Genomic DNA, 21654 nt, shown 5'->3' on the forward strand with positions numbered 1-21654 from the left:
TTTGCAGATGCAGTTGTTTCCTCTACGCTCAGTTCAGTTTAAGTTTTGGGGTGAATTGCTATGGGCAAATGTCTTGCTTTAAAGTTAAGCCATCAAAATGATCATTATAGACTCTAGACCACAGAGAAGATGAACTCATACTTAGCTGTGATAAATCATTTGTTTCAAAAGGTGAACTTTTAATTTTGTGTTATCTTCAGTTTAAGAAGTATTTATCAATGTTATTTAATAAGTATTTATTGAATGCCTGCTATAGGCCTAGATCTCTGCTAGGCTTTATGCAATGTACTCTATAAAGAAAGTATGAGATATGGCCTTAGTTGGCTCTGAAGGAACTTGCAATCTCATTGAGGAAATGTGACAAATACATACAAACCCACTAAATAACTGTCTCAATAAAACAAAAGCCATCACAGGTAATATCAGTACTACTTCCTTTCATAGACGACTTAGACAATTGTTACTTTCCCTTAGTCTTTCCTCTATGTAGAGGAAAGGGCAGCTAGATGGAGCAGTAGATAGAATGCCAGGCCTGGAGTCTGGAAGACTCATCTTCCTGAATTCAAATCTGGCCTCAGACACTTACTAGCTGTGTGACCCTGGGCAACTCACTTAACCCTGTTCGCCTCAGTTTCTTCATCTGTAAAATGATAAGCAAATGGCAAATCACTCTAGTATCTTTGCCAAGAAAACCCCAAATGGGGTCACGAAGAGTTGGACATGATTGAAAAACAACTGAGCTGAATGTTGAGGAAAGAGTCTGTGTTGGTTTTCTCTATTGACCATAAATAATAATAGTAAAAACTATCATAACAATAACAGACCAGATTTATATAGCACTTTATGCACATACATACATATATACATATACATACAGGTATGATTTTCAATTTCTGAATTTGATTTCTTTAAATTTTTTTTATTAATTTAGTTTTAGTTTTCAACATTCACTTCCATAAGTTTTAAATTTTCTCTGCCTCCCTCCCCTCCCCCCTCCCCAAGACAGCATGCAATCTGATATAAGCTCTACATATACATTCCTATTAAACATATTTTCACATTAGTCATGTTGTACAGGGTGTCCCTAAAGTCTGGACACAGGCCAAAATGCATATTTTGAAATACTTGGAATATTAACAGACCTTAATCCCTTGACTTCTTTTTCTTGGGTATGCTAAAGGAGAAGGTGTACTCAAAGAAAATCACAGATGTGACACGCTTGATTGAATGCATAAAGAGGGAATGTGCTAAAACTGACAGCAATGTGGAGTTATTGCATTGAGTTCATGTCAATCTTGCAAAGCACACCAACCTGTGCATCACAAATGATGGAAAAATCATATTGAAGATGTTATTTGTTAATATTCCAATTAAATAAAATGTTGTTGAAAATTGCATTGATTTCATTTCTTGAAAATATGCATTTTTGCCTATGTGTGCAGACTTTAGGGACACCCTGTATAGAAGGATGGGAGGAACTATAAAAATGTGGAACACTTCATGAATTTGCATGTCATCCTTGCTCAGGGGCCATGCTAATCTCCTCTGTATCATTCCAATTTTAGTATATGTGCTGCTGAAGCAAGCACCTGAATTTGATTTCTTACTTGGCTTACTGCCTGTGCAACCTTGGGCAAATTGTTTAACCTCAGTTTCCTTATCTGAAAAAAGGAAGGGGTTAGAATAGATGGACTTTGAGGTCCTTTCCAGCTTGAAATCTATGATTCTAAGGTAGGGACTATCTTCCATTGTTTCTCTATATCCCTAGGAACTAGAATAGTGCTTTGCACCCAATAAGCTCTTAATACATCTGATTAGTTGAATTTTTTGATGTGATCCTTGCAACAAGGCAATGGAGTTCCATCATGCAAGTATTATTGCCACCTTTTTACAGATGAAGAAACTGAAGACTTGAGAGGCTGAAGTGACTTGTCAAGGAGCAAACCCAGGTCAGAGAATAACTGAATTTCACAACTGGAAGGGAATTCAGAGGTCATCTAGTCTAGCTTCCTGAATATATCCAATGAATGCTCATTTAGCCTTTGAGTTGGAAGGCTTCTTTGAAGGAGGAGAACCACATTATCTTTCCTAGTAGTTCATCCAACTTTGGGATAGCTCTAATTGTTAGGAAGACTAAAAATAAAATCAAGCAGAAATCTGTCTCTTTGCAATATCCGTGCGTAGCTTCTTCTACTTCTTCCCTCTAGGACTGAGAAGTCAAATCCTTCTTCCAGGGGATGACCCTTTGGATATTTAATGACAGCTTTCATGGCCTCCTTGAGTCTTCAGCTTAAATGCCCCAAGTCTTTAAGCTGCTTTGGGTATTTCAGGAATGTGAGATTATTTACAGTTGTGATTATTCTCCTTTGGAGAATGTATGTAACATGTGATGCCCAGAACTCAACATAATATTATAGATATAGTCTGTCCAAGGCAGAGGAAAGCTGGACTGTCACTTGTCTTGTACTGTATGCTGTCCTTTCTTAATGTAGCCCGAGAGGGTTTTTGATTTTTTTTGGCTGCCATCTTGTACCAATAATTCATATTAAGCTTTTAATCTACTAAATCTGCCAGATCTTTTTAAATGAAATGCCATATAGCCATATGTCCCCTATCTTGTACATATGGAGTTGATTTTTTAACCCAAGTGTTAGATTAGCAAGCCATGATCATTTTGGATCTTGACTTTATCTTCCGAGATTTGTGTCATCACATATGATAAGCATGTCAATTATGCCTTTAGCCAAATTTTGATAAAAATGTTAAACAACACAGAGTCTAATATAGATCTGTGGAGCACCTCACTAAAGACCTCATTCCAATTTGACATTGATTCGTCAATGAATATTCTTTGCATCCTAGCATTTAAATAGTTACAGCTCCAGCTGATTTACCTTCTAGGCCACATATTTCTATCTTTTTTTCCCCATAAGAATAGCATGAGAGACTTTGTCAAATGTTTGACTGAATAGATCATAAGATTTAGACAAACTGGAGACTTTTCCCTGGAGATTTCCCAAGTCAAATGCTTGACTGAATAAACCGTAGAATGTAGGCAGACTTTATCTATGGAATGCTTCTGATCTATCAGGCGAGTAGTCCTGTAATAAAAGGAAGTTTGATGGTGCAATAGATAGAGCACTGGACTTGGAGTCAGGAAGACCTGAGTTAAAATCCAGCTTCAGACACCAGCTTTGTGACCCTTGGCAAGTCATTTAACCTCTCTGTACCTCAGTTTCCTTTTCTGTCCAATGGAGATAATGATAGCATCTATCTTCCAGAGTTGTGAGGATAAAAGGAAATAATATCTACAAATTGGAAGGCAGTATATAAATGCTACTACTATCATTATTGTTGATTTATTCCTGATGAAACTATGCTGTTTTTTCGTGATCACCAAGTCCTTTTCTAGATAATTTTTAACTATTTTAACTATTCATTTAATAATATTTTCCATAATTTTGCTGGGAATAGAAGTCAAGCTCACTGACCAATAATTTACAGACTTCATCCTCTTCTTATTTTTGAAAATCAGGATAACTTTTCCCCCATTTCTATCATTTCTTCAAACCTTTCAAAGATGACAGACAGTGGCTCAACCTACACACATTAAAAATATTTATTGACTGACTGACACCTGCTAATATTTTCAATAGCTTTCATACAGTTCATCTTGGCCCGATCTGTTGAACTCGTCAAGGGCAGGTAGCTGTTATCTTACTATCTCCCTGCTTATAAGAGGATAATGACAATTAGCTATTTTTGTCCTTTCTTTTCTAGTCTAAAGATTGTTCTTATTGGCAGAGAAAATAAAAACATTATAAGAGTTATTTTCTCTCCACTATCTATTATCGTTGCCTCATTTACCTCAAGCAGGAATCCCTTCTTTGATCTTGCCCTTTCCCCCAAGAATGCTAAATGTAGGCTTGTTGTTGTTGTCCTTGGCTTTCCTTTCTTTTCTTAGCTCGTTTTGAGTTTTAGTACTAATGACTGTTCCTATAGGATTGTGACAGAATTTTGTACTTAGTCTCCATTATCTGTCATTGCTTCCGTCTTGTGTACACATCTTTTAAAAAGTTCTATGTCCATTTGTATTTCTATTGGCCAGAATGAGTATATACTTGCATAAAACTCTTTATTTTGGTCTATAGCTATCATTTCATCTGAGTAGGGAACCCCATGAGTAAATTCCCTCTACTAATACAGATTTGCAATTGGCCTACAATTTATAGTCTTACAGAATTGACCATAGGGGACACCGAGAGATTAAGTGAGTTGCCAGGGACCTACAACCTGCATGTATCAGAGTTGTACCTGAATCCAGGTCTGCCTCACTTCAAGGCCGGATCTTCATCTGCTAGGTCATCTGTTATTTAGTTTGGAAAAAAATTGTGGGCATTTTCCCAAGTTAATGTGAGAGTAATAGTAATGATATCTTACATTTGAATGATGTAATATATTATGGTCTTAATTTGAAAACTTGCCAATTTGTAGATTATGGTCACACGATCAGTTTCTGGTTTGGAGAACCGTGTATTACCTAAGCAGACTGAATAATATGATGGACCCATTATAAAGCACTAGAAGGGTATGCGAGTTTAGTGAACTTTAATGAGTTAAATTTTAATGACAGAGAAAAAGCAATATGGTAATTTAATTTACCCAGTTTAAGTTAGAAGTAACATGCAAATTTGGTGACAGAAGAAATTGTTTTCAGTAGGTCTAATTATCTCTGAACCTTAATAGGGCCTGTCATATTATTTGTAGCCCTGAGTAACCTACCTTATCCCTTTTGAGACTTACTTTTCTTTTCTCTAAAATAAGAAATTACTCTAGAATTTAGTATCTAGATGATTCCTAAGGTTCTTTCTGGTTTTAAATCCTATGACCTCTGATCCTGGCCTCTTTCATCCTGACCTAAGAGAGTAGGTCATAGGACCTACTGTCCTGTCATGGTACTTTCAACAAATGAGCAGATTTCTGCATATGAATAAAAATGCCTGTTTTAAAGGCCATTTTTTTTCCTTTTGGAATTTCTCCTATGATTCTTTTGTTTTCTGGTTTGAAGCTTAACCTGACTTTTTCATACTGCCAGTGAAACCATTCAGAGCTTAAATTGAAATTGTGTGTGAAGGTCTCAGATTCTGTATCGGGTTTTTGCGTCATATAATATGCAATGTAGGATGTACTATAGTGTAATATAGTAATATGTAATAATGTAATATAGGAATGATCTGACATTTCTTCAGTTTGAGAAACTCTAGGTATGAAAAATCAGTCCCTCCACAAATTTAGATCATAATCTGTCTATGGTTTAGTAGATACATCCTAAGGAATTGCCAGAGTTATACAAAGGTTAAGTCACTTGCCCTGGGTCACATAGGTAATAAGTATCAAAGATGGTATTGGAATCCAGGTCTTTCCAGCTCCAAGACCAACACTCTGCTGTCTGTATTACATATAGTCAGAAAATGTGTTGATTAGCCGCTTTATGCCCTGTAATTCCTAATCCATCGGTGAATGATCAATTTTTTTCCTCTAGAGAAAATTCCTTCCCATGAATTGTCACAAAACTAATGAAGATTATTTTCTAGCATCCATGTTTCCCTTTATTTGAATACTGTTTAGGATTAGAAAATGTGGGCTTCCCCTTCAAACAGCCTGGCACTGCTGCCAGCCTTTCCCTACCACCATTAGCAAAATCTCCTGCCTTGTTACCTCCCGTGAGGGCTCCATTCCATCTGAAAGCAAAACTTTCCTCATAAGGCCATGGACTCAGAAAAATCAAAGAAAACTGAGCAAAAGCAAATGTTTCAGAATTTCCTGTTGTACTTGACCCACCTGCTATAAAGATGACCTGTGAGTTCACTTAAGTCTCTTCTTACCCATGCCAGAGGGAAGCTTTTGAGCACGTGTCTAAAATAAATGCACCTAGAGTCCTTGTTAGCAGGGCTCTGCTTTCCCAGAGGGCATATATTTCTTAAGTCAGAGCTTATTCAGAAATTGAGTTATCTGCTCAATACCCCCGTCCCCCAATGATGGACTGAGGGAGAAGGAGAAAAGGATGGGCAAGATACAACTGATTAATTAAATCAGCCTGGGCACCCAGCACCCTTTTCTCTATGACTGAAGTAAGGTAGTCAGAAATTTATGCATTACCTTGTCGCAAGGTGAAATGTCTTATCTCTTAAGCTACATAGAGGAAGCTATGTAAAGAAGACTTATCTGAGGTTAAACTGGGTTAATCTCATTAATAAAATATGCTTGAAACTGCATGAAAATCTTCCCATTTGGACCCAAGTTTTGCTTTGTGCGCTGATCTCTCTGTTTACTTGTTATTGTGGGTGTTTGGGGAATTGTAGGTACAACTGGGTACTCGCCTTGGTCAATGGATCGATGCTGACTTAGTTTTGACTTTCTCAGGAAAAAAATGTCTTACTTAAATAAACTCTAAGTGCCCTTTCCTGTGAAGATGGTCTTCAGGTAGAGCTTTCTTTCATTGTGTTGTATCTGGAGCCTGGATCCTAGAAGTATTTTTACAAAATACCAAAGTCTACTGAGCTGTAAACTTGCTTTGTTTTTTCCTATGAAGAATAGTTGTTCTTTTGAAGGGTGAGAATGGGGTGGGGGGAATTGCTGCTAGTGTCAGTAGTGGTGGTGAGTGTCTTGAGTAAGGAAACACATGATGAAAGTGTTTGGTGTTGCAAAAGGCAACTGGAATATCTTACTGCCAACCACAAGGCAATTGTGGTGCTTATTCACGCACAAAAAGTCCTGTTTTAATTCAAGGTCTAGTATGTACATAGGCAGTGAACTTGGAAGGGGCCTCAGAAGGCTGGAACCAGGGCTAATTAACTGTTTGCTGCTCTGGCTCCCTTCAATCCATCAATCAATCAGCAAGCATTTATTAAGTGCCTGTTAGAAGCTGGTCACTACGTGCTGCAGATACGTTTCCAGGATTGTGCTAATAAATGTACCCATGATAGACTTTTAAGGTTTGCATTAGTCACATTTTCTGCATCACTTTCTTAAGTCTGGACAATCAAAGAAACAATAAATCAAGCTGTGACATACTTTGCTGGTTTCTGAAGTGTAAATGGTCACAATGAAAATTTAACAATCACTGGAGGAGCTGGCTCCAGCATACTTCTGTGAAATGAAACCATCCAGATTTGCCAGGAGCCAATATCCTAATGGGGGAGATGTATATGTGGAATAAATATAAAGAGAATAAAGGCTGGGTAGTTCAGCACAAAGTAAGTAGGGAGGGAGGGGATCAGGAAAGGCTTCCTATAGAAGGTGGTACTTGAGAGCCATCTTGAAGAAAGAGAGGGAATGTCTCCAGTCATAGGCCCCATGCTCTAGGTACTGCATGACTGGGTTGCCCTGTTTATGCCTTTCTTTGTATTCTCAGAATTAATACAGTGCCTGGCACATGGTCGGAGCTTAATAAATGCTTGTTCCATTCCATTCCATTTCAGATGAGTTCCTATGGCGCAAAAGCACTGAACAAAGGTATTTGGAGCAAGGCTACATTTCCATTGATAATCTAAAAAGAATTATCCCTTGGAGTGGTCCTAGTAGAAGGGACCAGTGGAATTGTTTGTCTGAGAAACCACCTTTGGTGGTTTCATTACAGAAGCCATCACTGCTGGTGTGGCACTTGAACTGTTCTATAGAGATGATGCTTGATTTTGCTCAACAGTTCAAATCCAGTAATGAAAGGTCCAATAATGAAGACTTATGACATTACTTCAGGGATACTGAGTTCAAGTTCGTGATTTCTGCCTAGAGTGTCATAGGTGTTGAGCTTAAAAATAAATGTACCTGAAGGGAGAATTTGAGAGTTAAATTAGAAGGAGTCTGATCTATGATCTCAGGGCTATTCGTAGTCTTATTGTTGGTACGGATTAAAACTTATCTTGTCCCTGAATCTTCCTTCGAGGATTAATCAATTGACTAATTATTAAGCTAGCATTAATTAAGGTCTTACTGTGTACCAGGCAATGCATTTGGTACTGGGGATATAGAGATAGAAATGAAATAGTCTACTTACTAGCTGTATGACCCTGGGCAAGTCACTTAACTGTCTGCCTTAGTTGCCTCAACTGTAACATGAGATTAATAAACATACTTACTGGATGAGTCACTTAACCTCTTTCTCAGTTTCCTCTTTTGTAAAATGGGGATAATAATAACATCTACCTCTCAGGGTTATTGTGAGGATCAAATAAAATAGTATTTGTAAAATGCTTGGCACAATACCTGACATATACTAGGCACTTAATAAATGCTTGTTTCCTTCTTACCCCCACCCCTCTTTCCTGCCCAAAGAGCCTATCAGGGAGTCAGGGTTTACATATATAAATCCATGCAGTGTAACTTTTTTGAGGGAAGGCACTAGCAGTTTGGGGTTGGAATCAGGTAAGTCTGCATGTAGAAGGTAGTGCTTGAAATGAAGGTATCCCTGTGGATCTCACCCTTTCAAGCTTCTATTATTCTATGGCTAGCAGTCTAGCACTCGGACTCTTATTCCTGTTGTTTATCTGTCATTCCTCACTGTCATTGCACGACTTGTTTACGCCTTTTCCAGGTTATACGTGGCATCCTTAATTATGTCTTTTATACCATTTCTTACACCCGAGTCATCATTGGTAGTATGCTTCAGCTTACTCGTACATGCTGTGCGTGAGCCTTTTCGTTGCCCTTTGCGTCACCTGTGATTTAAATTACAAGCAATTCCCCAGGCCTCAAAAGTGTTTTAGTAGCTAGCTCATCTGCCCCTAATTGGGTCCATAAAGCTGTCCAAGTGCATTTGCATGATGCAAGATATCCACTTGGCAGAATTTCCAAGGACAGCAGACCATTGGTGAGGCCACTGTGCCCTGTCCTCCTGGAAAACGGCAAATGTTTATTTCATGATTTGGAGAAGAGGGGAGGGAGGTGTGCGTGCAGGGGAGGGGGGATGGAAAGAGAGTAATCCAGTGTTGGGCTCCATGCTCCATAGCCTATTCTACACAAAATGGTTTATATATATAACAGCACTGAGATCATAGATCAAACTCCTTCTAATTTAATTCTCAAATTCTACCTGCAAGAAGAACTACTGGCCCCAGGTATAGGGACTAATCCTCAGTGAAAATGTCAAGAAAACAGTCTGTCCTTAATGCTCTCTGTGGACCCTTGCCCCTATCTCTGTCTTGTTCTCCTCCCTTTTCAGTTTCTTTATCCAGGGGTCCCCATCCACTATGCTCTTATTCTCGTGCTGCTCTAATATAGAAAGGCTTCTTGCAGAAGGATAGTATTTGAATTAAATCTTGAAGGAAACCAGGCAACCCCGAAGTAGAGATGATGAGGAGGCAGAGCATTCCAAGCATGGGGGACAGCCACTGAAAGCCAGTTAAGAGTCCTGAAAAGTCAGTGTTTGGTTTAAGGAAAAGCTGGAAGGACGCAGCCATTGGACTGTAACCTATTCAGAGGGAAGTAGAAAAGGGCCAGGTTGTAAGGAGTTATAAAGGCAAACAGAGGGTTTTACGTTTCATCCTGGAGCCACTGGGGTTTATTGAGTAGGGGCCAGACCTGTGCTTTAGGAAAATCCCTTTGGCTGCTGAGTGGAGGATGGTTTGGAGTAGGGAGACACTGGAGGCAAGGAGACCCTTCAGAAGGCTGTTATGATAGTCCTGGTGTGAGGTGGTGAAGATCTGCTTAAGTGGAGAGAAAGGGACTCAGGCAAGAGATGTTGTGAAGGCAGAAATCACAGGATTTGGCAACAGATTAGATATGTTGGGTCAGTTTGACTAATGGTTCCCGCTGGGGAATTGCACTCTGGTCCCCTGTGTGAAAGGCAGAGATAATCAACACTAGACCACTGTGGGTATACACTGTGCACAACTATCATAAAGTGTCTTGCAATTTTAGAGATAAGCAATGATGTTGGGGGAGAAATCATGCTCTAAAATTTACCTCAGAAAAACCACAGAGCTTGACTGCTATCTGACCACCTGTCTTTTAGTTCTAATCTCTTTAAAGACAGTTGAAGTTCTAAGTGGGAGGGAGAGTGGCATCCACCCCCCCCCATACTAAACTGTTTGTAGATTCTGTCCCTAAGTTGCCCCTTAAATCCAGTATCGAAACTTTTTTCCTTTCTCCCTCCCTCCCCCTGCCTTCTGCCTTCCTTCCTTCCTTCCTTCCTCCCTGCCTTCCTTCCTCCCTTCCTTCCTTCCTTCCTGCCTTCCTGCCTTCCTTCCTTCTTTCTATGCTTACTTCCTGCCTTCCTTCCCTCCCTCTCTTCCTTCCTCCCTTCCTCCTTCCCTCCCTTCCTCCCTTCTTCCATCCCTCTCCCCCTTCTTTCCTTGCTTCCTTCCGTCCTTCCTTCCTCTCTTCCCCCCTTCTTTCCTCATTTCCTTTTTATTATTATCTTTTGTATCAACCTCATTTACAAATATATTCTTCCCCCTCCTCTCTTCAGGGAATTATCCCATATAACAAAGTAGAAAAAAAGTTCCATAAATCGAACACATCAACTGAGTGACAGTATATACAACATTCAATGCTCACAGTTTATCACCACAGTGAAGTAGGAAGAGGCAAATAAATAACATGCACAGTAACTACAACTATGTAAAGTATGGAAAGAACCACAAAGCGATCCTAAGTGAGAGTTGCGACGTTAAATAAGCACAGCTTAAATGTGGGAGGCTGGTGTTGGGAGTGGTACATTGCACATGTATTAAGATGTATTTTTGACATATTGATCAGGTGTGCTGATCTTTTTTCCCTTTATCTTTTTCTTTTCTTTAAAAACATTATTTAGGATGGCTCTCTGGGAAGGGGCAGGAGGAAGGAGACTGGGGGAAATTCTGGTAATAGAGAAAGAAAATATACCAATAAAACTAATGTAAAAGAAACAAGTATTGGTGGAATGGATGCAGGAGCTCTGAAAACCTCTGGTGATTAACCCCAGAAATATTGGCAGGTATTCCTATATGCTCGATATAGCCAAAGTAGTTATATAAAAGTCTTTAAAAAATTCCATTCTTGCCATGTCATCCAGAGTAGGCACCCTCAGGGCCTCATTACTGTTATCTGTGACACTGTCCAATAACCTAAGGTTGTGCATCATGTCTGCCTAAAGGAAGTGGTCCAAGCCTGGCTCTCGGAAACAGCAGAAAGACTGGAGGCTTCTGGGAAAGAAGGGAATAAACAGAAACCCAGAATCAATACCCTACCATCATTCCTCCCAGGAACACCACTAGCTTAACATATTACCATTGCCTCGGCTCAGTTTGCAGGTCCCGGAAGGCCCCCAGCCTTATAGCGAAAATTACATAGTTACCCCAGAGCCAGCTGTTATTTACTTACAACCTTAGACTAAAGTGTTCAGGCTTTACAGAAACCCGGGTTGCCTTTAGCGTGTGGTTGATGCATGGCCTCCCAGTGGGAAATTCCTTACTATGAGCCTATCCTTTCTTGTTAGCCATCCTTTTCTTCCATGACTTCATTAACTTTGTTGTCAGTCTTGAATACAAATTTCTGTCAGTTTTAATTTAGAGTTTGCCTGGTTCCTAGCTCAACACCACCAATATGCTCAGGCATATTCTGATATTGGGAACAATTCTGCATATTAACTCAGTAATTAGCTCAAAAGCTCCTGTTCAGTTTAGGAAGCTGGCTCATACAAATTCACTTTGGCGCCAGGGAAATGCCCACGGGGTAGTCCAAAACCATCCAAATCTCTAAGGCTAAAGGACTACAGAATGTGCCTGCAGGCAAACCCTCAGCAGTTATTACCAAATAGAACTTCTAAGATAAAGGTGCATGAAGGAGATAAAATATTGGAATAGTAGGAATGACAGTTTAAAATCCTGCTAAAAGACATAGGTAACTTATCAATCTTTAATTTATTCTCTCCCCCCCTTCTCCCCCCCCCCCCACACTTTTGCTATCTTCTCCTTGTTTTACTTCTTGCCTCTGTGGACACTGACCTGACTCTGTGGACTTTGGGGTTCCGTTTGCCAGTATACTACATGTGTATGAAAGAGATTTTCTGGAATCACTCATTTCGGATGTTTCCTATCCTTTTTCAGAAGCCAGGAAAGAAAAAAAATTGTATGATATTGAATTCACAAGACATCTTGAATAAAAAAGGTACTTTGTCTAAATTAACCACATAGGAAAATTTGATTTAATCCCTTGGTAAATTTCTCAAAATTAGTTCTTTGTACATGAATTGCCATTCAAAGACCATTACTTGGGGGGTGGGGGGTGGGGCAGAGCCAAGATGGCAGCTGGAAAGCAGGGACTTGCTTAAGCTCTCCCCCAAATCCCTCCAAACACCTGTAAAAAATGGCTATGAACAAATTCTAGAGCTGCGGAACCCACGAAATAGCGGAGGAAAGCAGGGCTCCAGCACATGAGAGCCTGGATGGTTGCTGGGAAGGGTGTATCACACGGTGCTGGGAGCAGAGCACAGCCCAGCGTGGGCGAAGCCAGGACAGACCAGACCGGGAGTCAGCTGGCAGAACAGGCCCTAGGGCCATGAATCATTGAGCTGAGGCAGTTACCAGACTTCTCAACCTACAAATGCCAAAGAGCAGATTAGGGGGAAATTACGGGATCCAGTTCAGAGTGGTCTAGCTGCCAGCTCTGGGGGTGGAGGAGGTGGTGCAGTGGTGGCAGTAGCAGCAGTAGGAAGCTCCTGAGGCTGCTTCCAGAACTCCAGCATCAGCTGCTTCCCGAATCCCTGGCTCACACGGTGGGAGGAATCTAACAGCAAATCAGAGCGGGAGTGCAAGGAGCGCTTTGTGGGCACAAAGACAGATTCTCTTGCTGTGCCCTGCTTGGATCTGTATTGTGGTCCTGGTTGGTGGTTCTTGGGGGAGGAGGAGCACTGCTGGGACAGAGCCTGGGATGACGGTGGAGTAGAAGTAGCTCTGAAAACAGCAGTGCTTGGACCCTAAAGCTTGGGACAAAGTACTATCTACTCTACAGGCAGTCATATCCTGACAAAAACCTCAAGGGTCAAGTAGTTGGCTGGGAATATGAACAGGCAGTGAAAATGAACTCAGACTCAAACTCAGACTCACACTCAAACTCTAGATTCCTTTTTTGGTGACAAAGAAGATCAAAACATACAGCCAGAAGAAGTCAACAAAGTCAAAGAGCCTACATCAAAAGCCTCCAAGAAAAATATGAATTGCTCTCAGGCCATGGAAGAGCTCAAAAAGGATTTGGAGAAGCAAGTAAGAGAAGTAGAGGAAAAATTGGGAAGAGAAATGAGAGTGATGGAAGAAAACCATGAAAAACAAGCCAATGAATTACTAAAGAAGACCCAAAAAAATACTGAAGAAAATAACACCTTAAAGAATAGACTAACCCAAATGTCAAAAGAGCTCCAAAAAGCCAATGAGGAGAAGAATGCCTTGAAAGGCAGAATTAGCCAAATGGAATCCACAAATTGCCTCCTGAAAAAGATCCCCCCAAAAAGATCCTAGGAGTATTGTCGCCAAATTCCAGAGCTTCCAGGTCAAAGAGAAAATAGTGGAAGCAGCCAGAAAGAAACAATTTGAATATTGTGGAAACACAATCAAAATACCACAAGATCTAGCAGCTTCTACATTAAGGGATCGAAGGGCTTGGAATATGATATTCCAGAAGTCAGTGAAGCTAGGATTAAAACCAAGAATCACCTACCCAGCAAAACTGAGTATAATGCTTCAAGGAAAACATGGATTTTCAATAAAATAGAGGACTTTCAAGCTTTCTCAGTGAAAAGACCAGAGCTGAATAGAAAAGTTGACTTTCAAATACAGGAATCAAGAGAAGCATGAAAAGGTAAACAAGAGAGAGAATTCATAATGGACTTACTAAAGTTGAACTGTTATATTTACATTCCTACATGGAAAGATGATGTGTTTAATTCATGAGACCTTTCTCAGTATTACGGGAGTTGAAGGGAATTTAGACAGAGGGCACAGGATGAGTTGAATATGAAGGGATGATATCTAAAAAAATGAAAAGATTTAAGGGGTGAGAGAGCAATATATTGAGAGAGGGAGAAAGGGAGAGATAGAATGGGGTAAATTATGTCACATAAAAGTGGCAAGAAAAAGCAGTTCTGTTACAAGGGAAGAGGGGGCAGGTGAGGGGGAATGAGTGAATCTTACTCTCATCGGACCCAACTTGAGGAGGGAATAACATACACACTCAATTGGGTATCTTACTCTACAGGAAAGTAAGGGGAAGGGGATAAAAGAGGGAGGATGATAGAAAGGAGGGCAGATAGGGTGAGGAGGTAATCAAAAGCAAACACCTTTGAAAAGGGACAGGGTCAAGGGAGAAAATTGAATAAAGGTGGACAGGATAGTATGGAAGGAAATATAGTTAGCCTTTCACAACATGAGCATTGTGGAAGTGTTTTACATAATGATGCATGTGTGATCTATGTTGAATTGCTTGCTTTCTAGGGAGGGTGGGTGGGAAGGGAAGAGGGGAGTGAATTTGGAACTCAAAGTTTTAAAAGCAGATGCTTAAAAAAATAAAAAAGTTTTTTTGCATGCAGCTGGGAAACAAAATATATAGGGAATGGGGCATAGAAATCTATCTTGCCCTACAAGAAAGTAAGGGGAAAGGGAATGGGGGGGAGTGGGGCGAAAGAGGGGAGGGGTGACTGGGGAACGAGGTAATCAGAATATATGCCATCTTGGAATGGGGGAGGAGCATAGAAATGGGGAGAAAATTTGTAACTCAAAATCTTGTGGAAATCAATGTTGAAAACTAAAATATTAAACAAAAAAAACAAAGACCATTACTTGGACCAGAATTCTCTGTGGGGTGCTGGAGCACTGGTTAAAAGTGTGATCAACTGGTTAGGTGAACAAGGTTCATGATATTATCTGACAGAATCAGCTTTTAGTTAGGCTGGGTCTAGAAAATCCTAAATCCTGTTTATATTTCTAAGGTAGGGATAGGAAATTAGGCTCCCAAGATGGGTAAAAACCATGCTCTCCACAGATTGAAAAGATCGAATATGACTCTTGCAGCCAATTGAATTAGGGGAATGATTTCTTGTGTCATCATTGACTTAGGACTTGGAAGGACTTTAGAGGCCACTGAATCTAACACTCTCCTGTAGTTAAAAAGATTTGAAGATGCAATCATAGCTCTTTAGTGACATGTTGTAGTTTTAACATGTTAAAATAAAATAATAAGATTCTAGAGTTAGAGATGATAGGGGGCTTTTGAGGCTGTCTACTACAACTCTCTCATTTTATAGATAAGGAAACTAAACTCCAAAGGTGTTAAATGATTTGCCCAAAGTCACACAGGTAGTAACTGACAGAGGTGGAATGTGACTCCACTTTTCCATTTATCTCTCAAACTGAGTAGGGCAGCTAGAGGCGAGGTGGATAGAACACTGGGCTTAGAATCAGGAAGACTCATCTTCATGAGTTCAAATCCAGCCTTACTAGCTGTGTGACTGTGGGCAAGTCACTTAACTCTGTTTGCCTCAGTTTTCTCATCTGTAAAAAGAGCTGGCAAATGAAATGGCAAACCACTCTAATATCTCTGCCAAGAAAACCCCAACTGAGTTCGCAGAGAGTCAGGCACAACTGAAATGACTGAACATAACAACTCAAGCTGAGTAGAAGAAAGCTCTTTGACTTTATCAGAGGAAATAATTTGTTAAATCACATCAAATAAAATCAACAAGCATTTATTAAGGACTTTCTATGTGCCAAACACTGTGGTAAGAGCTGGTGATAAAATGTAAACAAAAAGAAATACAGTCTTTACTTAAGGGGCTTATATTTTGAAGAGGAAAGGAAAAGAAAGCTGAAAAAGGGTGATGGGGGTGGGGCGTCATCTGGTCACTTTCCTTAAAATGGAAGTTCTGGGAGGAACTGACCAGTCAGAGGAAGGAGCCATAGGAGTGGAATGATCTTCCTAGATGAAAAGGCTACTGGGTCATGGCGGAGAAAGAAGTCCAGAGTCAGCAGTGGAGCTGAGAGGGGAATAATGGAATGGATTAAGATAATTATTAATTAAGAAATGAAAGATTTCATGTTTCAGAGTACCAGGAGCCTTATGTCATCTATTAGAACATGCCACTGTCATAAAGCATGACTACTTTGACTTATGGCATTGATTTAGAACTTGGGTTCTTACCATGGGGTCTTCAGGGTGGTCTATGGGTAGGGAAAATTACCTCTTTATTTCAGTATAATAGTTTTCCTTTATAATTTTGTGGAAAAACATTATTATTCTGGGAAGTGGTCCATAGGCTTTACCAGATTGCCACAGGAGTTCGTGAAACAAAAATTATCAAGGACCTTGATCCAGAGAATACTTCGTCTATCAAATAATACCCTTTCACTTGCTCCACATTTATATTCCTGTTCTTTGTGGCTAACACTCATTCTCCAAAATGATCTGAAGACTGTGTTGTCATCAGAGGTTGTCACATTCCTCTTTCTTAATTGAAACACCTACTCATTTGATTGCATTTGCAATTACATTAGGCAAAGAAAATTAAGCAATCAGGTTTCTCCAACAACTCATTTGGAAAGCAAAATAGCCCTGCTATAACATAATACACATTGTGCAGGTCTTGGCCTTGGGGCTGATTGTACACAAGCAAGAGCAGATTTTGGATCAAAACCAAAATGGGTTGGAGCTGCTTGTAACCCGGTGATTGTACATAGTGGTTGGTGAATTCTTAAGCTGTCATCAGTTTCTGAGTAATTTTCCCATTCCCTGTGAGAAAGCCTTTCCTCATCTCCTCAGTTATTGTGCTCTCTCCTAAACCCTAACTTACTTTGTAATTATCTGTCTATATGTTGCATACTTCTGCTGGAATGTAAACTTCTTGAGACCTGGGGCTGTTTTGTGCTTTTGTCTTTATATTCCTAATGTTTAACAGGCAGCTAAGTGGAATACTCGATAGAGTGCTGGATGTGAAATCAGAAAAAAACCAAGTTCAAATCCTGCCTCAGGCACTTATAACTCTGTGTCCATGGGCAACCATCAGTTTGCTCATCTTAAAATGAGGGTAGTAATAGTACCTATCTCACAAGATTGTTGTGAAGACCGAAGGAAATAACCTGTAAAGCAGTTGGCCAATCTTAAAAACTATAGAATTGCTTGCTTTTATATATTGTTAATAGATGTTTATTGAATTGAATCGAGAGGGTTCATGTACACAAAACATTTGCATAATCCATTCTTGCTATAAAGATGACTATCAAAAGACAAGAGGTTCTATTTCTTCTTCCCTTCTCAGAAATTATTTTTTATCTGGTTGCCATGAAAGACTAACAGGATGACTATACCGGTACTCTGCTTCTGGCCAATCACTTTTCCAAGCTGGATCTTTCTCTAATGTAGAAAAAAACTTCCATTCATCATGATGAGAATATGAAGGACAGTATTGTCCTATCATAGGATTGTAGAATTTAGAGTTGAAGGGGACTGTGGAGATCATCTAGTAAATGCAACTCTCCCACTTTACAGATACGAGAATTAAACACCTAGAGGTTAAGTAGTGACTTGCCCCATACATAGGTAGCATGTAATAGAACTAGGAAACCTGATTTTTGGTGTTCTCCCACCTCTCTGCTCAGCATCTTTACCTTCCTTCCTGATCATTGTCTAGGAAACCTTGCTAACTAACTAACTGACCTGTTCGTACTTAACTGATGAATTAAATTAAGGTCTAAGACTCAAATTCAATTGATTTCAATTCAACAAGCATTTATTAAACACTGTACTAGGCACTGGATATATATTTTGAGGATGTTGATTGACTGGCAGTAGGGTTGACATATTGGGGGCTTGGGGCACATATTCATATGTATATACACAGTATATGAAATAAATACAAAGTAGGGAAGGAGGGCACTAGTAGTTAGGGTATCAGGAAAGACAAGTCTTTGAAGATGTGGTGTTGGGCATGGGATCGGGAAGACATGAGTTCAGTTCCAGTCTCTGATACTTACTAGCTATGTGACCTTGGGCAGATCATTTAACCTCTGCTTGCCTCATCTCTAAATTGGGGATAATAATAGCATCTACCTCCCAGTGTAGTTGGTTATCAAAAAAAGATCATAATTGTAAAGTACTTAGCGCAGTGCCAGGTACATAGTAGGGACTATATAAATGATAGTATTATTATTAATAACAGTACTATGGTCATTACTCCTACTCCTACTCCTCCTACTCCTCCTACTACTACTACCACTGCTATTATTATGCTTTGTAGTAGGATTGTATAAAGGAATGTTTTCTAGTCATGGAGGGGATGATTAGTTCTAAGGCACCAATATGAGAGGAAGGAATAACATGTTTGAGAGAACAGAGAGAAGGCCAGTTTGGATGGACCCTAGAGTGAGGGAAGGGAAACAATTTTCAATAAAACTGAAAAATTAACTTGAGGCCAGGTTGGGAAGAGCTTTAAAAGCAGAACAGAGGAGTTCATATTTTATCCTAGAGTCAATAGAAAGCCATATGAATATCCCAAGCAATGGAATGACATAGCCTGGTGCCTTAGGAAATATCACTGTTGGCTGTGTGGAGCAGTGATGGCAAACTCAAATGAAAATGGAGGCCACTAAGCTGTACACAAGGACCCCTGCAGGCCATACATTGATTTAGTTTTAAAATGTAAAGTTACCTGTATTTTATTTATATTTTATTTATTTTGTTAAACATTTCTCAATCACATCTTAATCATAAACTTAGGAGTGTTGTGTGGTGTAACAGAGTGGGAAGAGACTTGAGGCAAGGGAACCAATTAGGAGACCATTGTAATATCTCAGATGAGGGTGATATGAGGTACTAAAGGAAGGTGGTGCTGACGTAGTCAGTGATCTGGGGCTGAGAGATGTTGTGGAAGCAGACATGACAAATGGCAAATGATTGGTTGTGTGGGGCTGCTGGAGAGTGAAGAGTTGACGATAATGTTGAAGCTATGAACCTGGGAGACTGAAAAGAATGATGGTACCCTTGAAAGAAATGGGGAAGTTTGGCAGAAAGGTGGTATTTTGGGGGAAAGACAGTGACTTCTGTTTTAGACACGTTGAGTTTGAGATTTCTATGGAAGATCCAGTTTGAAATTTCTAATAGGCAATTGGTGATGTGGACCTGGAACTCAGGGGAAACTGAAAATGGATATATAGATCTGTAATAAGTTCACATAGAGATAACAATTGAACCTTTGGAACTTTATGAAGTCACCAAGAGTATATAGAGAGGACAGGATGGCCCAGGACAGAGCCTCAGGGTATGCTGCAAGTTAAGGGTCACAGTAGGAATGATGAACTAGCAAAGAAGACTGACAAAGAGTTGGTCATACAAGCATGAGAAGAACCAGGAGAGAGTAGTGTTGCAAGAGTAATCAACAATTCAAAAACTAAAGAGAGATCCAGAAGGATGACAACTAAGGAAAAAACAACCTATTAAATGGGGCAATTAAGAGGTGGTGGACAATTTTGCAGAGGGCAATTTCAGCTGAGGGATGAGGTCAGAAGGTACATTTGGGAAGGGAATGAGAGCAGAAGAAATAGATTCACTGAATGTAGACAGCTTTTAGTGGAGAGAAAGGAGAGATATAGCACTATAGCCTGAGGGGATGGTAGGGTCTAGTGAAGGTTTAGAGATGGATGCTGACTCTTCAATGTTACTCGATCCTGTTATAAGTTGTATTTAATAAAAAATAATGTATGTGGATAAAGTAAAGTATGTGGATTACTAGGTACCTAGTTGAATTTGGCTCCATATATGCATAATGATGGGCATTTCACATTTTTTCTTTTCCTCTCTGTCAAAAATAGTGCTTTTGCAACATCCTTCTCTGCTAGTGGCCTGTGGTTTAATTTTGTATATGTAATTTTTTTTGGAGGAGAAGCTACTTTTCTTACCCTCTTTGCCACCCCCCCCATCCCCTACCGTGACTACTTCTCTGTTTGTAACCAGATTATAAAATAACAATGCCATATATGCCTATCCATTATGGGAAAAATCTTAGGATCTTTCCTTTCTTTCTTTCTTTTTTCAGGCTCATATCAGTTGCTTTTTATTGTGGTCATGACACTAAAACATTTAATCAAATGCAAGAAGATGAACTTTTAGTTAAACTGTAATAGTCATTTTAAAACCAAGATGGGTTTGGATAGCGTATGATTCATAGCCAGCCACAGACTGCTAGGGAGTGTGTCCCTGGACAACCACAGATCTGGTTCAGTTTAGCCTCTGATACATGACTCATCTTTTTTTTTTAAAGGAAACTTTTAAAGATAAAAGTAAACTGCTGTTAAAAATAAATCAGTTTGCTTATATAATTAATAATACTGTTTATATCATTACAAGTGCAAGGGATTCTGAACAACGACTTTATTTTTTGATGCTTACTTCTTGTACTGAATTAGGGTTAGGGGAGAGGAGACATAAAATGGTTGACAGAGCATTGCATTTGGAGTCAGAGAGTCTGGGTTCAAAGAGCAGTGGGTTTGAAATCGGAGTCTGGGTTCAGACACAATCCTCTTACTAATGGTGAGATAACTCATTGGATTTCTCTGAGTCTCGGTTTCCTCATATATAGAATGAGAATAGTGATACTTGTATTTGTAAGGATCAAATGAGATAATGTTTATTAGGCATTTTATAAACCCTCTGTAAATGTGAGCATTCATCCTCAACCATCACCATCCCTATCATTATCATCTCCATCATCTCCTGGCTAGTTTCAGTTTTTGATTCATTTGAGTATGTACAGGTTGTTTTTTAAACTACCAAACCAATTAAAATGTTGTCTTTGTTCAAGGCTTTTAACTTTCAAAATGCTCTCTTGTCTATCATCTCAGTTTTCCTTTGCAATAATATGAGAGAGGCGAAACAGGTACTCTTGCCCCCATTTTGCAGATGGAGAAATAGAAAGCAAAAATCTAAACAGTCTATTTATAGGATCATAAATGTAGAACTGGAAGGTACCTTGGAGGCCCTCCAGTCTAACCCTCTCATTTTACATGAAAATATATGAATAAAACAAAACAACTGAGGCCCAGGTAGATTGCCTGACTTGCTTAAGCTCATACAAGTAGCAAGCAGTAGAATTCATATTTGTAGTTCTTCCATATTAGAGATTTGGTAGTCAAATGCTATTTATGGATATTTGTTTTAATGTCAGAGGCAGGAGTGAGGAACCTACCACCTCGAGGACGCATGTGGCCCTCTAGGTCTTCAAGTGGGGCCCTTTGAATCCAAACTTTGTAGAACAAATCCCCTTAATAAAAGGATTTGTTCTGTAAAACTTGGACTCAGTCAAAAGGGCCACACCCAAGGACCTAGAGGGCCACGTTGGGCCTCAATGTGAGGCTGCAGGGTCCCCACCCTTGTTCCTAGATTGAATAAGTTAATTTCCTATTTCTTTACCTGGTTGGGAGTAGGAGTGATGGTAGCTACCAGGTATTTCTCTTTGCTCTGCACAGTTTTAACCAAAAGTTATAGTATAACTCTCAATTTAAGGCCCGATTGGGTCTTCCTTTCTGGCTATCCACCTCTCCTTTGTTTCTCCCCCTACCTTTTCCAGGGCAGGGCTGGAAAGTTGTTGCCTCAAGGGCATAAGCTCTTCCTCCCTTTCCTTGAACCCTTTCCCTTTCA

The 21654-nt window shown here is 39.7% G+C and overlaps 1 non-coding gene across 1 annotated transcript; it reads right to left on the reverse strand.

The window, feature by feature from the left end:
* Nucleotides 1–1482: 1482 nt before the first annotated feature.
* LOC118830428 lies at nt 1483–1589 on the reverse strand. Its single transcript, XR_005009063.1, has one exon. It is a non-coding gene; the product is annotated as a U6 spliceosomal RNA (small nuclear RNA).
* Nucleotides 1590–21654: the final 20065 nt, after the last annotated feature.

This window comes from Trichosurus vulpecula, chromosome 8 (assembly GCF_011100635.1).
Source record: "Trichosurus vulpecula isolate mTriVul1 chromosome 8, mTriVul1.pri, whole genome shotgun sequence".
Taxonomy (NCBI): domain Eukaryota; kingdom Metazoa; phylum Chordata; class Mammalia; order Diprotodontia; family Phalangeridae; genus Trichosurus; species Trichosurus vulpecula.